We start from the raw sequence: 24,254 nt of genomic DNA, 5'->3' as shown, positions 1-24,254 counted from the left end.
GTGCTCACTTTCTTCAGCGGTTCTTTGTAGACTGATATTTTTTTTTAACCAAAGGATAATAATCCCTGTGTGGTGGTATTCTGATCATATATTGGCTGTGAGATGGGGGGCAGTATTAAGGAACATACTTCATCATCATCATCATTTATTTATATAGCGCCAACATATTCCGTAGCGCTTTACAATTTTTGGACAAGCACAGTAAACTAATAAACAAACTGGGTAAAACAGACAAAGAGGTGAGAAGGCCCCGCTCGCAAGCTTACAATCTATGGGACAATGTGAGTTTGATACATGAGGTTAAGTCTACATTTTGCATTTCGCCCAGCCAGACTGCAAAGGTAAAAGTGACTCATAAGCTAAATGATCCTGTCACACAACAATGTTGGTCAGGGAGTAGTTGTCTTGTGTGAAATTGTGTAACGGATGGTAATAGGGTAATGTAGTGAGGTTAAGAGGGTGGTTGAGGAATATTATAAGCTTGTCTGAAGAGGTGGGTTTTCAGAGAACGCTTGAAAGTTTGTAGACCAGTGGAGAGTCTTATTGTGCGAGGGAGAGAATTACATAGAGTGGGTGCAGCCCGAAAAAGTCCTATAACCGGGAATGGGAGGATGTAATGAGGGTGGATGAGAGACGCAGATCTATAGATTCAGAGTATATTATATTAGAGTAGTTAATTAGGATAACTTGACTAAAAACTCCACCCAAAAGTAAAAATGTAGTTTTCAGTGGAGTTTCAAAAGTTAACCTGGGAAAGAATGCAAACAGCTCTATTGTAAGCTGAACTTCTATTCATGAGAGTGAAGAGAGGCCTGAAAAGATTACTCAGGCATTGTCTCAATGATGTCACTGTTTCCTAGCAAATTCATTGGCTGCAAATGTATTTAATGGTTCTACTCCTCTCTCCTCTAGCTATTGTCAATGCCTCTTCCCCAGGAACTTCCTAATCTCTAACTATGAGACTATGATTGACTTTTCAGCCAAGCGTGCAAGTACAACACCTATTCTGGTCTTTAATCCAGCAAAGAGGTGGAGTGAAGCACTGACATCATGGTGTACGACTTTATCAATGGAGTTCAACACTTTTTATTGACAGATATGTGCTAAATATTGAATGTTGAGCATGCAGCTGTCATTGTATCCTGCAACACGCCATCAATAAAGCCCAGAAGTGTTATTTTCCACTGGAGCCCTTCATATTGGTGCGAGAGGGAGCAGTGGTGTTTTATTCCTATGAGAAAATGACTTAGAGATAAAGTTACATATGGATCGTGGTAGGGTGGGAGAAAATTGTGGATGGTTCTATATAGTAACAATAGTATTTATTATTTCATCATTAACACTAGGGGGCGCCAGTACAAGAACTGTTAGATTGGTTGAGTAGGTGAATGTGCCCGGCACTAGAATCTACAGTGTATTGAAGTAGGAACAGTCTTTGTAGATAAAGTCTCTTAACAAACAATAACGAAAATAGTTATGGTGTGATAGGACAACATTGTGAACCAAAACTTTTCTGGCGTGGTCTGTAAAAACAAACAAGAGAGAAACAGAGCGTGTTTTAGATATAATAACACAGATTGAGCACAATTAATTTTGACATAGGATTAGGGATTGGATATGATATTTGAAAGAGTCAAAGACTATCTCTAGACAGCAAATTTTGGATATAGTTTTGATTATGATATTGCTGATATTAATAAAAAGTTCTGGTTCTTCAAGCACTAGATACATAAAATAGTATTAATTCAGGTCTACATATTATATGTCCTAATTCCACAGATCGATGTTGGAGAGGATGTGGATTACGTGGTACCCTGCTGCACGTCTGGTGGAGTTGTCCAAAAATACTACCTTATTGTCGTCAAATTCATACCCTTATTGATTCTTTTACTCAGATTAAAATGCCTGACTCTCCGCTATATTCTCTTCTACCTAGGACACCACTCGACATATACAAAAACTTATCAAGCACATCTTAAACGCAGCTAAATGTTTATTAGCTGCGTCTTGGAAAAACACCTCCCCCGCACACTGCCTGCCACTATAAACAAAATGTGATCAGTCTATCGAATGGAGAACATATCAGCTTTTCTTAATGATACCCCAGTAAATTTCCAAAACACATGGGGCTAGATTTACTAAACTGCGGGTATGAAAAAGTGGAGATGTTGCCTATAGCAACCAATCAGATTCTAATTATCATTTATTTAGTACATTCTACAAAATGACAGCTAAAATCTGATTGGTTGCTATAGGCAACATCTCCACTTTTTCAAACCCGCAATTTAGTAAATATACCCCATGGTCTCTCTGGACAGCCATTATGAAGCTGAACCTCCACTAACAACCGTCTGACATCCTCTTGTTGCTGTAACTCCCAAATAACATCAGATTTGGTGGCTTATACCTCAGCCCTTCAGGCATACACATTACCTGCATACTCTTTTGCATTCCTGAATATCACTTCATTCGTTTATCAACAGTACTTTATCATTCCAAATATAAAAAATCTTCCACATCTCCCTGTCATTCCTCCACTACCCGTTTCTACCCCTGATTGTCCCTGCTGTAATAACATACATACTTTCTGGTAACAAATCAGACCTCCCGTCAATGTTTATATCCTTCTTTATTGTCAATTCACTCTGTCAATAACATATATTGTATGGTACGTGTTTTATATATTGACTTGTAAAAATTAATAAAATATTTTGTTTGCAAAAAAAAAAATGTATTAATTCTGTTTTGGATAAGTTCAGCTTAAGGTAGTCATTAGTCGTATAATATGAGGCTGCTAGATAGTCATCCTCAGGTTGGTGTAAGTATATAGATACTTTTCAGTATCGTCAGTGTAGAGGTGGTACCAGAAATAGTAAAGGTTTATCAATTGACCAGAGGAGGATTTGCAGATGGAGAATGGCAGAGGCACAACCACGAGGAACCCCAAAAATGGGACAACAGGATAATACACCATTCAGGGGCGGATCTAGACTTTATGTTTAGGGGGGGAGATTTTGCATAATCACGCCCCTCCTTTGCTCTGATTGGCTGGCCTGCGTTAACCCCGCCTTCCGCCCGCGATTGGCCCCGCCCCCTCCCGTTTTAATCGGCGGCTGGGACCTAGCTTTTTGCTGCTAGGGGGGGGCGAATGCCCCGATCGCCCCCCCCCCCTGGATCCGCCACTGACACCATTGGAGGCACAGTAAATGTACCATTATAGAATAAATGTTGGACATTGTCACCTCAAATTTGCTTCCTATTCTGATGACTTGGTGGTTTTTCTATGGAATCCCTATGTTAGGAACTTACCTTGTCCCCGTTCCGCTGCGCTGTCAGCGGGAGCTGACAGCGGTGTCCATGTCTTCAGCGCTGCTTCCGTTAGCGCTGCCGCACTTCCTGCTTCTCTCTGCTGCTGATCATGTGACTCCTGGGCGGGGAATTCAAACTCCTATATCTTCCCTGCTCTGACACGCTGCCTGTGTCAGAGCAATGTGTTTCCTGTTCCTGGCTACAGTTCCTGTGTCCTGACTCCTGTGATCCTGCTCCCTGTTAACCCCTCTATTCCTCCTACTCCTGTGTACCTACCTGGCTGTGTGACCGACTATTCTCTGGATCTCCCTCTGGCACCGTATACCTGATACCTCCTGTGTACCGACCTGGCTGTGTGACCGACTATTCTCTGGATCTCCCTCTGGCACCGTATACCTGATACCTTCTGTGTACCGACCCGGCTGTGTGACCGACTATTCTCTGGATCTCCCTCTGGCACCGTATACCTGATACCTTCTGTGTACCGACCCGGCTGTGTTACCGACTATTCTCTGGATCCTGCCTCGCACCCATTGCCTCCGTGGATCTACCGGTTTCTGTTCCAGACCTACTACGCCTGGAATTCACGGTTAGTGCCTGTACTTGCACCGCATTGTCTATTTTCTTGTCTGCCTGCCATCACTTAGAACTTTCTCCCTTACGTCAGTAGGCTAATCTGGGGGCCGCGACCTGCGGTTCTTCGGCAGCTAAGCCCACACTACCTTGCGGTGGTTCTTGGTGAAGACCGGAAGGCCGTTAGACTCCGCGCCCTAGGTAAGCCTGTGCTAATACTGACTAAGGCATCAAGATCGTAACAGTTTGCTCTGACCATTATCTAACTGATGGAAGCGACAGGGAATCCCACTGCGAGAGTACTACTGGATAACTTAGCGGCTCAGGTTGAGGAACAGGGGAAAAATCAAGAACAGTTATTACAGATTCTGCAGACTCTGTCTAACAGGTTGGATACGCTCCAAGCAGCTCAGGTGGCAGCTCCTAATCCTCCACCTGCTCTGGCCCCACAGCCTGCCCCCGCTCCAAGCGGTTCAGCTGTATCTGCCCCCACCACCTCTCAACTCCGCATACCTAACCCACCCAAGTTCAATGGGGATCCTAAGGAATGCCGAGGCTTCTTGAACCAGTGTGCTATTCAATTCGAACTCTTGCCCGGGAACTTTCCCACACAGAAAACTAAAGTCGCCTATATTATTTCTTTATTGTCTGGTCAAGCGCTTGCCTGGGCTTCTCCTCTCTGGGAACATGATGACCCCATTCTCCATAATTGTGCCACTTTCTTGGAAACCTTCAGACGCATCTTTGATGAACCCGGACGAGTCTCCAGTGCAGCTTCTGGACTCCTCCGTCTGCGCCAGGGTACCCTTACTCTGGGCCAGTATGCCCTTCAATTTCGCACTATGGCGGCCGAACTTCGTTGGAACAATGAAGCTTTAGTGGCCACCTTTTGGCAAGGCTTGTCCGATCGTATTAAGGACGAGCTAGCAGCCCGAGAGTTACCCACTAACCTGGATGCCTTGATCTCTCTCTGTAACCAGATTGATATACGTTTCCGTGAACGCACTCAGGAAAGAGAGAGTTCCCGTCGATCTACCTTCCGTTTGGCTCCTCGCTTCCAAAGTCCTATTACACCGGAGGAAGAGCCTATGCAGTTGGGAAGAGCACGTTTATCCCAGGAGGAAAGAGAGAGGCGGTTCAAGAATCGTTTATGCCTTTATTGCGGGGAACCCGGTCATGTCCTGAGTCAATGTGGGAAGCGCCCGGGAAACGATCGGACCTAACTGATGACGGAGAGACTAAGTTAGGTATGAACATTCTCTCTCCTATGGATTCTAGTTTTTCTATCCAAGTTATTCTGCAATATACTGATAAACAATTGTCTCTTCCAGCGCTTATTGACTCCGGTGCAGCAGGGAACTTTTTACGAGCTGACATTGTAGAGCGGTTATCATTGCCTAGGCAACCCTTAGATCCACCTATTGCCATTACAGCTATAGATGGCAGTCGTATCATTGGAGGATCCATTAAGAACAGAACTGTTAACATGTCTCTATGCATTGGAGCCTTGCACACTGAGGAAATCTCCTTCTTAGTCATTCCAAAGGCTATCAACCTGTTGATCTTAGGCCTACCTTGGCTCAGACTTCACTCCCCCACTTTAGATTAGCAGAAACCGGAAGTTCTTGCATGGGGTTCAGAGTGTCATTCCCGATGTCTTCCCAGGATTCATAGACCCGCTATGGGCTGTCTCCCAACACCCTCCGGTATTCCTCCTCAATATCATTCGTTTTCTGATGTCTTTTGTGAAAAGGAGGCTTCCAAGTTACCCCCTCATAGACCTTGGGATTGCTCCATTGAATTGTTGCCGGATAAGATACCACCTAGAGGACGGGTATTTCTATTATCTCTACCCGAATCAGAGGCCATGTCCCTATATATTAAGGAGAATCTAAACAGGGGTTTTATCCGGAAATCCTCGTCACCAGCAGGAGCAGGGTTCTTTTTCGTAAAAAAGAAGGACGGCGGATTGCGTCCTTGCATAGACTACCGTGGCCTCAACGCCATAACGAAAAAGAATAGGTACCCTTTACCATTAATCTCTGAACTCTTTGATAGGATCAAGGGAGCTTCAATTTTTTGCTAAGCTGGATTTGAAAGGGGCCTACAACCTTATCCGTATTAAACAAGGAGATGAATGAAAGACGGCGTTCAATACGCACGATGGGCATTTTGAGTATCTTGTCATGCCATTTGGACTTTGTAACGCTCCTGCGGTTTTTCAAAATTTTATTAACGAAGTCTTTCAGGATTTCCTGTATCAATTTGTTGTCATCTACCTTGACGATATTCTTATTTTTTCACCTGATATTATTACTCATCGCCATCATGTCTCCTTGATTCTCCAACGCCTTCGGTCGCATCATCTGTACTGTAATGTGGACAAGTGTGTCTTTGAAAAAACGCATCTTCCTTTTCTTGGTCACGTGGTTTCTGGCTCCGGATTACGTATGGACCCTGAGAAATTAAAGGCGATTTCTGATTGGCCCCAACCGGTTGGACTTAAGGCCATCCAGCGGTTTATTGGATTCTCTAATTATTACCGCCACTTTATTAAAGGGTTTTCGTCTGTTATTGCTCCCATCACTTCCCTGACCAAGAAATCTGCCAACGCTAAGACCTGGCCACCAGAGGCGGTAGAGGCCTTCAAGTATCTTAAAGAAGCCTTCATATCGGCACCTATTCTTCAACAGCCAGATTCTTCCTTCCCCTTTTTTCTCGAAGTTGACGCATCCTCCACTGGAGTAGGAGCTATTTTGTCTCAGAAGAATTCTACTGGAAAGTTTTCTCCCTGTGGCTTCTTTTCTCGTAAATTCTCATCCACCGAAAAAAACTACGGCATTGGAGACAGAGAACTACTTGCTATCAGATTGGCCTTGGAGGCCTGGAGACATCATTTGGAGGGAGCCAGATTTCCTGTTACTATTTTTACGGATCACAAGAATCTGCTTTATCTACAAACTGCATCCTGCCTCAATCCCCGTCAGGCCAGATGGTCGTTATTTTTTTCACGATTCAATATGATCATTACCTTCAGACCAGGGTCCAAGAACAAGAAGGCTGATGCCCTCTCTCGTTCCTTTGATTCTATGGATACCGAAGAAGAGAGTGTTAGGTCTATTCTAGATCCAGAATGTATTTTGGCTACTACTCCTACTCGGGTGATCATTCCTCACGGGAAGACTTTGGTTCCTCCACATCTCCAAACTAAACTCCTTAAATGGGCTCATGCCTCCCGTTTTTCTGGTCATGCCGGTATAAAGAAGACCTTGGAATTTATCTCCCGTAGTTATTGGTGGCCGGCTATCCGTTCGGACGTTCGACAGTTTGTGACGGCGTGTTCCACTTGCGCTCAGAATAAAGTTCCTCGTCAGGCTCCATACGGTCTGCTGCAGCCTCTGCCAATTCCGGATCGACCTTGGAGTCATCTCTCCATGGATTTTATTACAGATTTACCCTCCTCCAGAGGGTTCTCAGTAGTGTGGGTGGTCACCGATCGCCTTTCCCGAGCCGCTCATTTTGTGGCATTAAAAGGTCTCCCTTCTGCTCCTGTTCTGGCTCAACTCTTCATTAAAGAAATTTTCCGCCTACACGGCGGTCCAGATATTATCGTTTCTGATCGAGGAACTCAGTTTGTGGCAAGATTTTGGAGGGCCTTTTCTCGTCTTTGTGGAATTAAGTTAAATTTCTCTTCTGCATATCATCCGCAAAGTAATGGTCTCACGGAAAGGACGAATCAAGAATTGGAGAAATTCCTCAGATGTTTCATTTCAGCTAAACATGATGATTGGGTTGATTTATTACCTTGGGCAGAATTCGCCCACAATAATAATTCACACGACTCTACCTCCATTTCTCCCTTTTTTGCTCTTCAGGGATTTCATCCTAAAGTTCCACCCTTCAAAGAGTTAACCGCTTCTGGGGTTCCTGCAGTGGATTCCCTTCTATCGGACTTCTCGTCTAGGTGGGATCTTATCAAACGCAAATTACTCCACACCTCTGCCATCAGTAAAAAAGCATTTGACAAAAGAAGAAGACCGTCTCCACTACTCACTCCTGGTGACAAAGTGTGGTTGTCTACAAGGAATCTTCGCCTGTTGGTTCCTTCTAGGAAATTCGCTCCCCGATTTATCGGTCCCTTCAAGATCATTGAGGTCATTAATCCGGTGGCCTTTAGATTAAAATTACCCCCTACCTTGAGGATTCCCAATGTCTTCCACATTTCCCTTCTCAAACCACTTGTTGTTAACAAATTCTTCTCTTCAAAAAGACCTCCTGCTGCTATTTCTGCACCAGATCAGGAATTTGAGGTGAAGGAGATTCTAGATTCTCGGATTTCCAGAGGTTCCTTGCAGTTCCTGGTTGACTGGAAAGGTTACGGTCCTGAAGAGCGTTCTTGGATTCCTGCACGAGACCTTCATGCTCCGAGTTTGTTGAAGAAATTCCATACCAAGTTCCCTCTAAAGCCTTATAGGTTGTCCGGAGGCCACCCCTGAAGGAGGGGGTACTGTTAGGAACTTACCTTGCCCCCGTTCCGCTGCGCTGTCAGCGGGAGCTGACAGCGGTGTCCATGTCTTCAGCGCTGCTTCCGTTAGCGCTGCCGCACTTCCTGCTTCTCTCTGCTGCTGATCATGTGACTCCTGGGCGGGGAATTCAAACTCCTATATCTTCCCTGCTCTGACACGCTGCCTGTGTCAGAGCAATGTGTTTCCTGTTCCTGGCTACAGTTCCTGTGTCCTGACTCCTGTGATCCTGCTCCCTGTTAACCCCTCTATTCCTCCTACTCCTGTGTACCTACCTGGCTGTGTGACCGACTATTCTCTGGATCTCCCTCTGGCACCGTATACCTGATACCTCCTGTGTACCGACCTGGCTGTGTGACCGACTATTCTCTGGATCTCCCTCTGGCACCGTATACCTGATACCTTCTGTGTACCGACCCGGCTGTGTGACCGACTATTCTCTGGATCTCCCTCTGGCACCGTATACCTGATACCTTCTGTGTACCGACCCGGCTGTGTTACCGACTATTCTCTGGATCCTGCCTCGCACCCATTGCCTCCGTGGATCTACCGGTTTCTGTTCCAGACCTACTACGCCTGGAATTCACGGTTAGTGCCTGTACTTGCACCGCATTGTCTATTTTCTTGTCTGCCTGCCATCACTTAGAACTTTCTCCCTTACGTCAGTAGGCTAATCTGGGGGCCGCGACCTGCGGTTCTTCAGCAGCTAAGCCCACACTACCTTGCGGTGGTTCTTGGTGAAGACCGGAAGGCCGTTAGACTCCGCGCCCTAGGTAAGCCTGTGCTAATACTGACTAAGGCATCAAGATCGTAACACCCTATCACTGAGATTTTGGGTCTGATGAGTACAATCAACTTATTCACCACATGTGTTTGGTTTAAAAATCAACTACTCAAACTCAGAAATGCTATGGAGAGCAATACTTGTCCTCCTCAGTACATGCCCCTTTCAGACAGCCGGTTACCATATCAAGGTCCTGGACAATGTGATTCCTAAAGTTCTACACCAACTTAACTTCCACCCTATCACTACTCAGATGATGAAACAACTACAAGACTGGGAATCCCTCTCACTCTACCAATCAGGTAGGGTGGCTCTATTTAAACATACATCTAAACCTCTAAGAGGCATGTATCCATACATCTGCAATACCCTTACTGTACTGAACTCACTTGTGACCCCCACTAACCTTCCTCTCCAAGGGCCGCAAGTGTAAAACATGTGCAACTCAAGTAAGAAGAAGGAAGTTTGCATACACAGTGCAACAAATTTTGTATAAATCACTTTTTTTAACGTTGCGCAAATGGACTTTTATCCAACTCTAAATCAGGCCCTATAAGTGTATTACAGCATTAAATCAAAGTAAACTCACATCCAGTTGAATAGAAAACATAGGGAATAATGTTTTTACAGAAAGGTTGATAGATCCAAGGAACAGTTGTATATAATAATTCAATACACGGGAAAAAAGATATTGATATTCTTTCCACTTCTAAAAATATTTAATGAACAGCAACAACAACATCAAAACAAACATACACATAAACACTCAGGCTAAACAGACCTGAATGTTCTTTTTTGGCATCAAAATCTAGGTTATAATGTTTAAATAACATAACAATTATAAATGTATTAGGTTACAAGATATTTTACTGGAACCGGCCAGGAAGCATAGTCCTCAATTCCCTCTACAAAACATACAATTGCGTATATACATATAGACATATATTTTAGCTGCATTGACAACTTCAAATTACCATCCTTGTTGTGTAACTAGGTATCATATGAAATATTGTGGCATGAAAAGTGCTTTAAGGTTTCACCAGCTGCCTCTTTAAGATGAATGAAGATTGTATCATTGCACATGTGTTGTTTGAAAAAGAACGTAATCTTCTAAGCATCAGTCAAAACCATCCTGCAAAGTCGGAGCAGTTAATCTTGGATGAAAGTAGAGATAGCAACAGTAGGTGGATAAATTATGACAATGAAGTGTTTTGGTTTCTATCACATTTCCTATCTGATGTCAAGAAGCCACATAATTCATTCGACCAAGGATATGATTGAGAAAATGAATCTTATTTCTAAACATGTGCAGTGAAACATCATAGTTAAGGAAACAGAGCGGATTATGTGCTGGATTAAAAAGTCTACTATAACCCTATTGCGGGCTTGGGTGACCTATGGCTCTCCAGCTGTTGAGTACCAGCAATCTTTGTGAAAATGGGCCCTTGTGTTGTAGACGTACAGCCCCGGTCTCTGTTGCCAGGACCTAGCAAAGCCCTTTTAAACAAGTAGACCAGCCACAACTTCAGAATCACTACAAATATTTCATGACTCAGAGCATAACAGGACAACCATTATGGAAAACAAAACTAGGATATTGCTCCCTTATAAAGCAGCACCTTTCTGTCAGAAATATGTCAGAAACCTTCAGGAGATATATTTGCCATAGATAAGCACAGATGAGGTTACAGGTGCCCATGATAGCTCCTCTAAACTAAACTACTGATTCAAATGTAAAGGGGAATAATGTAGTGCCAGCGGACATGATGCACTAATGTCACTGGTACCAGCGAACAGTACTTCACTCCAGAATACTGTGGTCAGAGAATGACTGAGGCCAGTGCCAACGTGAGCTGTTATTATATACACTCAGTGTTACAGTGAGAACAATGCAGATGGTGTGGCTTGCTTCTATTGGTCCAGGTATCAGGAAGGTCCAGAGTGCTGTAGGTCATATGCCAGTTCAAACCAAAATATCCAAAGGTGGGGGTCATCTCTCCAGGGGTTGTGCTCTGATTTTTCCGCCAAGAATCCAGTTACAACTAGTCTATTAGCATTTTAAAGTCAGCATTTCTTTAAACATTTATTCCCTAACATCGCTAACTAGAGTATGCAATGTGCAATCTCTTCGGCGAAGGGACCGGACAACTGCTGATGAATAGGGGATTAAAATACCAGACATAACACGTTTCCTGTAACCTGAACCTTAAATAACACTAAAATGTACATATAATCATAATATATAAACTAATAATAAACTACATACTATCTGCTCACAAATCACTGTGGAATGGAATCAATATAAATATGAAATATATAAATAACGAAATGTTAGTGTGCGTGTGTGTGCGTGCGTATTTTACCGTGCGATCGCGCTACGCGACGTGTTTCGTGCATACTGATCGCAATCGCACGGCAAAACAATATTAACCAATATACTTTCGTTCATCCAATTATACGACTTCGACACCATGTTTCTTATATTATTAAAGTGATTGGACTGAGCCATATTTGTTAGCTAGATAGAGATAGTTAGTTAGAGTGATTGGACTTAATCAAATCAAGAGAAAGCAGCAAAAGTGTTCTGTTATACAAGTAATATTTACAGAGAGGACATTGTCTTGCACTCCAGGTTGCCAACTGCTTTATATTGGAACTGAAAGAAGAAGGGGCCTATATTCCAACCGCCTTGTGATAAAGCTGCATATCCTTATAGATTTATATGTATTTGCTTAATGAGGACTGTATTGCTATTTTAAATGTTTATAGAGGTTTAAAGTCATTTAGATAGATATCGTATATAGATTTAACAATATTTCAGTGTAGGAAGTATTATATAATACCCCATTCATACTGCACCAAAATCCCGGGTTTTTGCCGGGGCGAGCTCAAACGACCCGGGTCTTGGTGCAGTATGAATGGTACAAGTCAAAAATCCCGGGTCTAAAAACCCGGGTCGTCAACCCGGGATTTATTGAGGGGTAATTCCCAGGTCAGACCCGGGTTGCCTGCACTATGAATGGTGCAACCCGGGTTTTTCAACCCGGGTTGCACAGAAAACAAGCTGATTGGCTGTCTGCCTGTCTCTGGAGGATGATGTCAAGATGTGGAAGAAAAAAAAAACAGTCACCTTTCAATGACATCACCATTTTTCAGCCAATGAAAACTGCTCTGGTGATGACTCCCACAAATTGCCAGGGTACAGACTTGTGCAGTATGAATGGGGTCAACCAGGGAAATTCCCGGGTCCGAGGTGCAGTATGAATGGTGTTTCTGAACTGGGACACTCCGAGCCCCAGCAAAAACCCGGCTTTAAAAACCCGGGATATTGCCGGGGCGGCAGTATGAAAGCGGTATAAGTGGTAATATAGGTACTTCCAGTTTATAATACACTAGAGAGATCTGTTTTAGGTGCTATGCACAAAATGTTGTAGTGTGCTTTTTTTGTTATGCTTATGCTATTGTATTGTTCACACTATAGTAGCATAATTTTATTTAAAAATAGAAAGACCAATTTGGGGATAAAGGTATGAAAGTCCGTTTTTTTCAACTCGCCTTTGCGAGTTGACAGCTAAAATTTAAAGAGTCCATTTGCAGAAAGGACACACAAAGATTAGTACACACACCCTAGCCAAGGAATAAGTATTAGGTTCTATAGATTTTCAAGGGCAAAACACACTTTATATATTTTTTATAGTATTTGCACAGTATAAATACATAGTAGATTCATATTTATTAAGTTGCAATAAGTTGGCATCCCCCTTTTGTCCTAAAATACTCGATTGAGTCTCATTAATCATGCCCTACTGTACTGAATGACATGTAAATGCCACTGACTCACCCCACCAAGCCAAGGGTCTGCAAGTGCAAGATACTTGCAACTCAAAATGCAGACTCAAGTTGTATGTATATTGTGCAATGCAACCAATTTTCATTAAGGAGAGCAAAGCATGAAGACGGAGCAACTTTGCACCTGGGCAAACCCATATTGCATTGGAGGGGGAAGGGTAAATTTAAAATCTGGGGACAGATTTATAATTTGGGTAGGGCATGGCCTAGATCAACTTTAAATTTCACTGTAAAATTAAAGCTATCAAGTATTTGTGTGCTAGATGAAAAAATAGCCAGCATTTAACTTATGCGCAAAATTATAAACTAATTTGCACCCCTTGCATTGTAACATGGTTTGTCCCGGAGAACATTTAATCCTCTTTTTGACTTACTTTCCTTAAAGACTCAGGCCCAGTAAGTGTGCTGAATCAGCACACTTATTGGGGGGGGGGACACAGGCTGGGCTGGGTGGCAGGGAGGCACCAGCATTTCATTTCCATTAAAATAGGCTGCTGAGTGGAGTCTTGTTCCCCGGGCTAAAAATTCGCCAGCCCTCCCCTTGTGCTGATGTTCCTGCATCCAGCACGAAAGCAGTCGTAAGTGCACAGAAAGACACTGTTTTTTCTCATCCTAGATGATCCCAACAATTCAGTTCATTTAAATAAAATTGCTTGTTGCCTTTTTAAACATATTACAAACACATTTCGGAATGCAGTGTTAGCTCTCTGTTTCCTGAGTGTGCAATGTTTACTAGTCTCTAATTGAGAAGGTCACAATGCTGCTAAGATTTTGTTAAATTTCACACTAGGGCGATCATTGGTTGATCACCTGTGACCTTTGGAGCTGGACTCAGAAGCTGTACTTACTAAGGGTAGACATATAACTAACGATGCACCACTATAACATTTCTTCAACTGTTCTACCTCTCTGAGTGTTGCTTAAAGCAGTGGTTCCCAAACTTTTTTAGTTTGTGACACCCTTAGAGTCTCCATAATTTTTTCAAGGCACCCCTCTAAAATAATTACCGAGCAGTCCCGTTTTATAAGTAGCTGGGTCAAAATAACGTAATAAGTATTTAGGTCAGGACAGAAATACTTAGTAAGTTGTTTGCAAAAATAATACACATAAATCCAAGGGAAAAGAATATTTTTTTTTATTTTTTTCAATTATATATCTGTCAAAGAATAATTTACAGCTAACATTAAGAGGAATAAGATCAAACAAAATAAAACAACAACATGTAGAAAAATCACCACACTGTCCCCCTTCACCTTTACACTCTGTGCCCCTTCATCCTCACTCTGTGTGCCCCTTCATTCTCACACTGTGCGTCCCTCCATTCTTACACTGTGTGCCCCTTATTACACACACTGTGCGCCCCTACATCTTCACACTGTGCTCCCCTTCATCCTCACTCTGTGCGCCCCTTCGACCTCACACTGTGCCCCTTGATCCTCAAACTGTTCACCCCGTCACCATCACACTGTGCCCTTCACGATCACACTGTGTGCCCCTTCATCCTCACAATCTGTGCCCCTTCATCCTCACACTCTGTGTCCCTTCATCCTCACTCTGTGCAACCCTTCATCATCACAATGTGCGCCCCTTCATCATCACACTGTGTGCCCCTTTATCCTTACACTCTGTGCCCCTTCATCCTCACTCTGTGCGCCCCTTCATCCTCACAATCTGTGCCCCTTCATCCTCACACTCTGTGTCCCTTCATCCTCACTCTGTGCGCCCATTCATCCTCACTATGTGCGACCCTTCATCTTCACACTCTGTGCCCCTTCATCCTCACTCTGTGCCCCTTCATCCTCACTCTGTGCCCCTTCATCCTCACTCTGTGTGCCCCTTCATCCTCACTCTGTGCGCCCCTTCATTCTCACTATGTGCGACCCTTCATCTTCACACTCTGTGCCCCTTCATCCTCACTCTGTGCCCCTTCATCCTCACTCTGTGCCCCTTCATCCTCACTCTGTGTGCCCCTTCATCCTCACTCTGTGCGCCCATTCATCCTCATTATGTGCGACCCTTCATCTTCACACTCTGTGTCCCTTCATCCTCACACTCTGTGCCCCTTCATCCTCACTCTGTGTGCCCCTTCATCTTCACTCTGTGTGCCCCTTCATCCTCACTCTGTGCCAATTCATCCTCACTCTGTGCTCCCCGTCATCCTCACTCTGTGTGCGCCTACATCTTCACACTGTGCTCCCCTTCATCCTCACTCTGTGCGCCCCTTCATCCTCACACTCTGTGCCCCTTCGTCTTCACACTCTGTGCCTCTTCATCCTCACTCTGTGCGCACCTTCATCCTCACTCTGTGTGACCCTTCATCCTCATGCTCTGTGCCCCTTCGTCCTCACACTCTGTGCCCCTTCATCCTCACTCTGTGTGCCCATTCATCCTCACACTCTGTGACCCTTCATCCTCACTCTGTGTGCCCCTTCATCCTCACTCTGTGCGCCCCTTCATCCTCACACTGTGTGCCCCTTCATCCTCACACTGTGTGCCCCTTCATCCTCACTCTGTGTGCCCCTTCATCCTCATACTCTGTGCCCCTTCATCCTCACACTGTGCGCACCTTCATCCTCACACTCTGTGTCCCTTCATCCTCACTCTGTGCAACCCTTCATCATCACAATGTGCGCCCCTTCATCATCACACTGTGTGCCCCTTTATCCTTACACTCTGTGCCCCTTCATCCTCACTCTGTGCGCCCCTTCATCCTCACAATCTGTGCCCCTTCATCCTCACTCTGTGTGCCCCTTCATCCTCACAATCTGTGCCCCTTCATCCTCACTCTGTGCGCCCCTTCATCCTCACAATCTGTGCCCCTTCATCCTCACTCTGTGCGCCCCTTCATCCTCACAATCTGTGCCCCTTCATCCTCACACTCTGTGTCCCTTCATCCTCACTCTGTGCGCCCATTCATCCTCACTATGTGCGACCCTTCATCTTCACACTCTGTGCCCCTTCATCCTCACTCTGTGCCCCTTCATCCTCACTCTGTGTGCCCCTTCATCCTCACTCTGTGCGCCCATTCATCCTCACTATGTGCGACCCTTCATCTTCACACTCTGTGCCCCTTCGTCCTCACACTCTGTGCCCCTTCATCCTCACTCTGTGTGCCCCTTCATCTTCACTCTGTGTGCCCCTTCATCCTCACTCTGTGCCAATTCATCCTCACTCTGTGCTCCCCGTCATTCTCACTCTGTGCGCACCTTCATCCTTACTCTGTGTGCGCCTACATCTTCACACTGTACTCCCCTTCATCCTCACTCTGTGCGCCCCTTCATCCTCACACTCTGTGCCCCTTCGTCTTCACACTCTGTGCCCCTTCATCCTCACTCTGTGCGCACCTTCATCCTCACTCTGTGTGACCCTTCATCCTCATGCTCTGTGCCCCTTCGTCCTCACACTCTGTGCCCCTTCATCCTTACTCTGTGTGCCCATTCATCCTCACACTCTGTGCCACTTCATCCTCACTCTGTGTGCCCCTTCATCTTCACTCTGTGTGCCCCTTCATCCTCACTCTGTGCCAATTCATCCTCACTCTGTGCTCCCCGTCATCCTCACTCTGTGCGCACCTTCATCCTCACTCTGTGTGCGCCTACATCTTCACACTGTGCTCCCCTTCATCCTCACTCTGTGCGCCCCTTCATCCTCACACTCTGTGCCCCTTCGTCTTCACACTCTGTGCCTCTTCATCCTCACTCTGTGCGCACCTTCATCCTCACTCTGTGTGACCCTTCATCCTCATGCTCTGTGCCCCTTCGTCCTCACACTCTGTGCTCCTTCATCCTCACTCTGTGTGCCCATTCATCCTCACACTCTGTGACCCTTCATCCTCACTCTGTGTGCCCCTTCATCCTCACTCTGTGCGCCCCTTCATCCTCACACTGTGTGCCCCTTCATCCTCACACTGTGTGCCCCTTCATCCTCACTCTGTGTGCCCCTTCATCCTCATACTCTGTGCCCCTTCATCCTCACACTGTGCGCACCTTCATCCTCACACTCTGTGTCCCTTCATCCTCACTCTGTGCAACCCTTCATCATCACAATGTGCGCCCCTTCATCATCACACTGTGTGCCCCTTTATCCTTACACTCTGTGCCCCTTCATCCTCACTCTGTGTGCCCCTTCATCCTCACAATCTGTGCCCCTTCATCCTCACTCTGTGCGCCCCTTCATCCTCACAATCTGTGCCCCTTCATCCTCACTCTGTGCGCCCCTTCATCCTCACAATCTGTGCCCCTTCATCCTCACACTCTGTGTCCCTTCATCCTCACTCTGTGCGCCCATTCATCCTCACTATGTGCGACCCTTCATCTTCACACTCTGTGCCCCTTCATCCTCACTGTGTGCCCCTTCATCCTCACTCTGTGTGCCCCTTCATCCTCACTCTGTGCGCCCATTCATCCTCACTATGTGCGACCCTTCATCTTCACACTCTGTGCCCCTTTGTCCTTACACTCTGTGCCCCTTCATCCTCACTCTGTGTGCCCCTTCATCTTCACTCTGTGTGCCCCTTCATCCTCACTCTGTGCCAATTCATCCTCACTCTGTGCTCCCCGTCATCCTCACTCTGTGCGCACCTTCATCCTTACTCTGTGTGCGCCTACATCTTCACACTGTACTCCCCTTCATCCTCACTCTGTGCGCCACTTCATCCTCACACTCTGTGCCCCTTCGTCTTCACACTCTGTGCCCCTTCATCCTCACTCTGTGCGCACCTTCATCCTCACTCTGTGTGACCCTTCATCCTCACGCTCTGTGCCCCTTCATCCTCACACTCTGTGCCCCTTCATCCTCACTCTGTGTGCCCATTCATCCTCACACTCTGTGACCCTTCATCCTCACACTGTGTGCCCCTTCATCCTCACACTGTGCGCCCCTTCATCCTCACTCTGTGTGCCCCTTCATCCTCACTCTGTGCGCCCCTTCATCCTCACTCTGTGCGCACCTTCATCCTCACACTGTGTGCCCCTTCGTCTTCACACTCTGTGCGCCTTCATCCTCACTCTGTGTGCCCCTTCATCCTCACTCTGTGTGCCCCTTCATCCTCATACTCTGTGCCCCTTCATCCTCACACTGTGCGCCCCTTCATCCTCACACTCTGTGCCCCTTCGTCTTCACACTCTGTGCCTCTTCATCCTCACTCTGTGCGCACCTTCATCCTCACTCTGTGTGACCCTTCATCCTCATGCTCTGTGCCCCTTCGTCCTCACACTCTGTGCCCCTTCATCCTCACTCTGTGTGCCCATTCATCCTCACACTCTGTGACCCTTCATCCTCACTCTGTGTGCCCCTTCATCCTCACTCTGTGCGCCCCTTCATCCTCACACTGTGTGCCCCTTCATCCTCACACTGTGTGCCCCTTCATCCTCACTCTGTGTGCCCCTTCATCCTCATACTCTGTGCCCCTTCATCCTCACACTGTGCGCACCTTCATCCTCACACTCTGTGTCCCTTCATCCTCACTCTGTGCAACCCTTCATCATCACAATGTGCGCCCCTTCATCATCACACTGTGTGCCCCTTTATCCTTACACTCTGTGCCCCTTCATCCTCACTCTGTGCGCCCCTTCATCCTCACAATCTGTGCCCCTTCATCCTCACTCTGTGTGCCCCTTCATCCTCACAATCTGTGCCCCTTCATCCTCACTCTGTGCGCCCCTTCATCCTCACAATCTGTGCCCCTTCATCCTCACTCTGTGCGCCCCTTCATCCTCACAATCTGTGCCCCTTCATCCTCACACTCTGTGTCCCTTCATCCTCACTCTGTGCGCCCATTCATCCTCACTATGTGCGACCCTTCATCTTCACACTCTGTGCCCCTTCATCCTCACTCTGTGCCCCTTCATCCTCACTCTGTGTGCCCCTTCATCCTAACTCTGTGCGCCCATTCATCCTCACTATGTGCGACCCTTCATCTTCACACTCTGTGCCCCTTAGTCCTCACACTCTGTGCCCCTTCATCCTCACTCTGTGTGCCCCTTCATCTTCACTCTGTGTGCCCCTTCATCCTCACTCTGTGCCAATTCATCCTCACTCTGTGCTCCCCGTCATTCTCACTCTGTGCGCACCTTCATCCTTACTCTGTGTGCGCCTACATCTTCACACTGTACTCCCCTTCATCCTCACTCTGTGCGCCCCTTCATCCTCACACTCTGTGCCCCTTCGTCTTCACACTCTGTGCCTCTTCATCCTCACTCTGTGCGCACCTTCATCCTCACTCTGTGTGACCCTTCATCCTCATGCTCTGTGCCCCTTCGTCCTCACACTCTGTGCCCCTTCATCCTCACTCTGTGTGCCCATTCATCCTCACACTCTGTGCCACTTCATCCTCACTCTGTGTGCCCCTTCATCTTCACTCTGTGTGCCCCTTCATCCTCACTCTGTGCCAATTCATCCTCACTCTGTGCTCCCCGTCATCCTCACTCTGTGCGCACCTTCATCCTCACTCTGTGTGCGCCTACATCTTCACACTGTGCTCCCCTTCATCCTCACTCTGTGTGCCCCTTCATCCTCACACTCTGTGCCCCTTCGTCTTCACACTCTGTGCCTCTTCATCCTCACTCTGTGCGCACCTTCATCCTCACTCTGTGTGACCCTTCATCCTCATGCTCTGTGCCCCTTCGTCCTCACACTCTGTGCTCCTTCATCCTCACTCTGTGTGCCCATTCATCCTCACACTCTGTGACCCTTCATCCTCACTCTGTGTGCCCCTTCATCCTCACTCTGTGCGCCCCTTCATCCTCACACTGTGTGCCCCTTCATCCTCACACTGTGTGCCCCTTCATCCTCACTCTGTGTGCCCCTTCATCCTCATACTCTGTGCCCCTTCATCCTCACACTGTGCGCACCTTCATCCTCACACTCTGTGTCCCTTCATCCTCACTCTGTGCAACCCTTCATCATCACAATGTGCGCCCCTTCATCATCACACTGTGTGCCCCTTTATCCTTACACTCTGTGCCCCTTCATCCTCACTCTGTGCGCCCCTTCATCCTCACAATCTGTGCCCCTTCATCCTCACTCTGTGTGCCCCTTCATCCTCACAATCTGTGCCCCTTCATCCTCACTCTGTGCGCCCCTTCATCCTCACAATCTGTGCCCCTTCATCCTCACTCTGTGCGCCCCTTCATCCTCACAATCTGTGCCCCTTCATCCTCACACTCTGTGTCCCTTCATCCTCACTCTGTGCGCCCATTCATCCTCACTATGTGCGACCCTTCATCTTCACACTCTGTGCCCCTTCATCCTCACTGTGTGCCCCTTCATCCTCACTCTGTGTGCCCCTTCATCCTCACTCTGTGCGCCCATTCATCCTCACTATGTGCGACCCTTCATCTTCACACTCTGTGCCCCTTCGTCCTTACACTCTGTGCCCCTTCATCCTCACTCTGTGTGCCCCTTCATCTTCACTCTGTGTGCCCCTTCATCCTCACTCTGTGCCAATTCATCCTCACTCTGTGCTCCCCGTCATCCTCACTCTGTGCGCACCTTCATCCTTACTCTGTGTGCGCCTACATCTTCACACTGTACTCCCCTTCATCCTCACTCTGTGCGCCACTTCATCCTCACACTCTGTGCCCCTTCGTCTTCACACTCTGTGCCCCTTCATCCTCACTCTGTGCGCACCTTCATCCTCACTCTGTGTGACCCTTCATCCTCACGCTCTGTGCCCCTTCATCCTCACACTCTGTGCCCCTTCATCCTCACTCTGTGTGCCCATTCATCCTCACACTCTGTGACCCTTCATCCTCACACTGTGTGCCCCTTCATCCTCACACTGTGCGCCCCTTCATCCTCACTCTGTGTGCCCCTTCATCCTCACTCTGTGCGCCCCTTCATCCTCACTCTGTGCGCACCTTCATCCTCACACTGTGTGCCCCTTCGTCTTCACACTCTGTGCGCCTTCATCCTCACTCTGTGTGCCCCTTCATCCTCACTCTGTGTGCCCCTTCATCCTCATACTCTGTGCCCCTTCATCATCACACTGTGCGCACCTTCAGCCTCACACTCTGTGCCCCTTCGTCTTCACACTCTGTGCCCCTTCATCCTCACTCTGTGTGCCCCTTCATCCTCACACTCTGTGCCCCTTCATCCTCACACTCTGTGCCCCTTCATCCTCACACTGTGTGCCCCTTCATCCTCACACTCTGTGCCCCTTCATCGTCACTCTGTGCGCCCCTTCATCCTCACTCTGTGTGCCCCTTCATCCTCACACTCTGTGCCCCTTCATCCTCACACTGTGCGCACCTTCATCCTCACACTGTGCGTTTCTTCATCCTCACACTCTGTGCCCCTTCGTATTCACACTCTGTGCACCCCTTCATCCTCACACTCTGTGCCCCTTCCTACTCACACTCTGTGCCCCTTCATCCTCACACTCTGTGCCCCTTCATCCTCACACTGTGCGCAGCTTCATCCTCACACAGTGCCCCTTCATCCTCACTCTGTGCCGCCCCTTCATCCTCACACTGTGCCCCTTCATTCTCACTCTGTGTGCCCCTTCATCCTCACTCTGTGCGCCCCTTCATCCTCACTCTGTGTGCCCCTTCATCCTCACTCTGTGTGCCCCTTCATCCTCACTCTGTGTGCCCCTTCATCCTCACTCTGTGTGCCCCTTCATCCTCACTCTGTGCGCCCCTTCATCCTCACAATCTGTGCCCCTTCATCCTCACACTCTGTGTCCCTTCATCCTCACTCTGTGCGCCCATTCATCCTCACTATGTGCGACCCTTCATCTTCACACTCTGTGCCCCTTCATCCTCACTCTGTGCCCCTTCATCCTCACTCTGTGCCCCTTCATCCTCACTCTGTGTGCCCCTTCATCCTCACTCTGTGCGCCCATTCATTCTCACTATGTGCGACCCTTCATCTTCACACTCTGTGCCCCTTCATCCTCACTCTGTGCCCCTTCATCCTCACTCTGTGCCCCTTCATCCTCACTCTGTGTGCCCCTTCATCCTCACTCTGTGCGCCCATTCATCCTCATTATGTGCGACCCTTCATCTTCACACTCTGTGTCCCTTCATCCTCACACTCTGTGCCCCTTCATCCTCACTCTGTGTGCCCCTTCATCTTCACTCTGTGTGCCCCTTCATCCTCACTCTGTGCCAATTCATCCTCACTCTGTGCTCCCCGTCATCCTCACTCTGTGCGCACCTTCATCCTCACTCTGTGTGCGCCTACATCTTCACACTGTGCTCCCCTTCATCCTCACTCTGTGCGCCCCTTCATCCTCACACTCTGTGCCCCTTCGTCTTCACACTCTGTGCCTCTTCATCCTCACTCTGTGCGCACCTTCATCCTCACTCTGTGTGACCCTTCATCCTCATGCTCTGTGCCCCTTCGTCCTCACACTCTATGCCCCTTCATCCTCACTCTGTGTGCCCATTCATCCTCACACTCTGTGACCCTTCATCCTCACTCTGTGTGCCCCTTCATCCTCACTCTGTGCGCCCCTTCATCCTCACACTGTGTGCCCCTTCATCCTCACACTGTGTGCCCCTTCATCCTCACTCTGTGTGCCCCTTCATCCTCATACTCTGTGCCCCTTCATCCTCACACTGTGCGCACCTTCATCCTCACACTCTGTGTCCCTTCATCCTCACTCTGTGCAACCCTTCATCATCACAATGTGCGCCCCTTCATCATCACACTGTGTGCCCCTTTATCCTTACACTCTGTGCCCCTTCATCCTCACTCTGTGCGCCCCTTCATCCTCACAATCTGTGCCCCTTCATCCTCACTCTGTGTGCCCCTTCATCCTCACAATCTGTGCCCCTTCATCCTCACTCTGTGCGCCCCTTCATCCTCACAATCTGTGCCCCTTCATCCTCACTCTGTGCGCCCCTTCATCCTCACAATCTGTGCCCCCTTCATCCTCACACTCTGTGTCCCTTCATCCTCACTCTGTGCGCCCATTCATCCTCACTATGTGCGACCCTTCATCTTCACACTCTGTGCCCCTTCATCCTCACTCTGTGCCCCTTCATCCTCACTCTGTGTGCCCCTTCATCCTCACTCTGTGCGCCCATTCATCCTCACTATGTGCGACCCTTCATCTTCACACTCTGTGCCCCTTCGTCCTCACACTCTGTGCCCCTTCATCCTCACTCTGTGTGCCCCTTCATCTTCACTCTGTGTGCCCCTTCATCCTCACTCTGTGCCAATTCATCCTCACTCTGTGCTCCCCGTCATCCTCACTCTGTGCGCACCTTCATCCTTACTCTGTGTGCGCCTACATCTTCACACTGTACTCCCCTTCATCCTCACTCTGTGCGCCCCTTCATCCTCACACTCTGTGCCCCTTCGTCTTCACACTCTGTGCCCCTTCATCCTCACTCTGTGCGCACCTTCATCCTCACTCTGTGTGACCCTTCATCCTCATGCTCTGTGCCCCTTCGTCCTCACACTCTGTGCCCCTTCATCCTCACTCTGTGTGCCCATTCATCCTCACACTCTGTGCCACTTCATCCTCACTCTGTGTGCCCCTTCATCCTCACTCTGTGTGCCCCTTCATCTTCACTCTGTGTGCCCCTTCATCCTCACTCTGTGCCAATTCATCCTCACTCTGTGCTCCCCGTCATCCTCACTCTGTGCGCACCTTCATCCTCACTCTGTGTGCGCCTACATCTTCACACTGTGCTCCCCTTCATCCTCACTCTGTGCGCCCCTTCATCCTCACACTCTGTGCCCCTTCGTCTTCACACTCTGTGCCTCTTCATCCTCACTCTGTGCGCACCTTCATCCTCACTCTGTGTGACCCTTCATCCTCATGCTCTGTGCCCCTTCGTCCTCACACTCTGTGCTCCTTCATCCTCACTCTGTGTGCCCATTCATCCTCACACTCTGTGACCCTTCATCCTCACTCTGTGTGCCCCTTCATCCTCACTCTGTGCGCCCCTTCATCCTCACACTGTGTGCCCCTTCATCCTCACACTGTGTGCCCCTTCATCCTCACTCTGTGTGCCCCTTCATCCTCATACTCTGTGCCCCTTCATCCTCACACTGTGCGCACCTTCATCCTCACACTCTGTGTCCCTTCATCCTCACTCTGTGCAACCCTTCATCATCACACTGTGTGCCCCTTTATCCTTACACTCTGTGCCCCTTCATCCTCACTCTGTGCGCCCCTTCATCCTCACAATCTGTGCCCCTTCATCCTCACTCTGTGTGCCCCTTCATCCTCACAATCTGTGCCCCTTCATCCTCACTCT

Source organism: Mixophyes fleayi, chromosome 3 (genome assembly GCF_038048845.1).
Source record: "Mixophyes fleayi isolate aMixFle1 chromosome 3, aMixFle1.hap1, whole genome shotgun sequence".
Lineage (NCBI taxonomy): Eukaryota > Metazoa > Chordata > Amphibia > Anura > Limnodynastidae > Mixophyes > Mixophyes fleayi.
The sequence above is the reverse complement of the archived record's forward strand: the minus strand, read 5'-3'. Positions refer to the sequence as shown.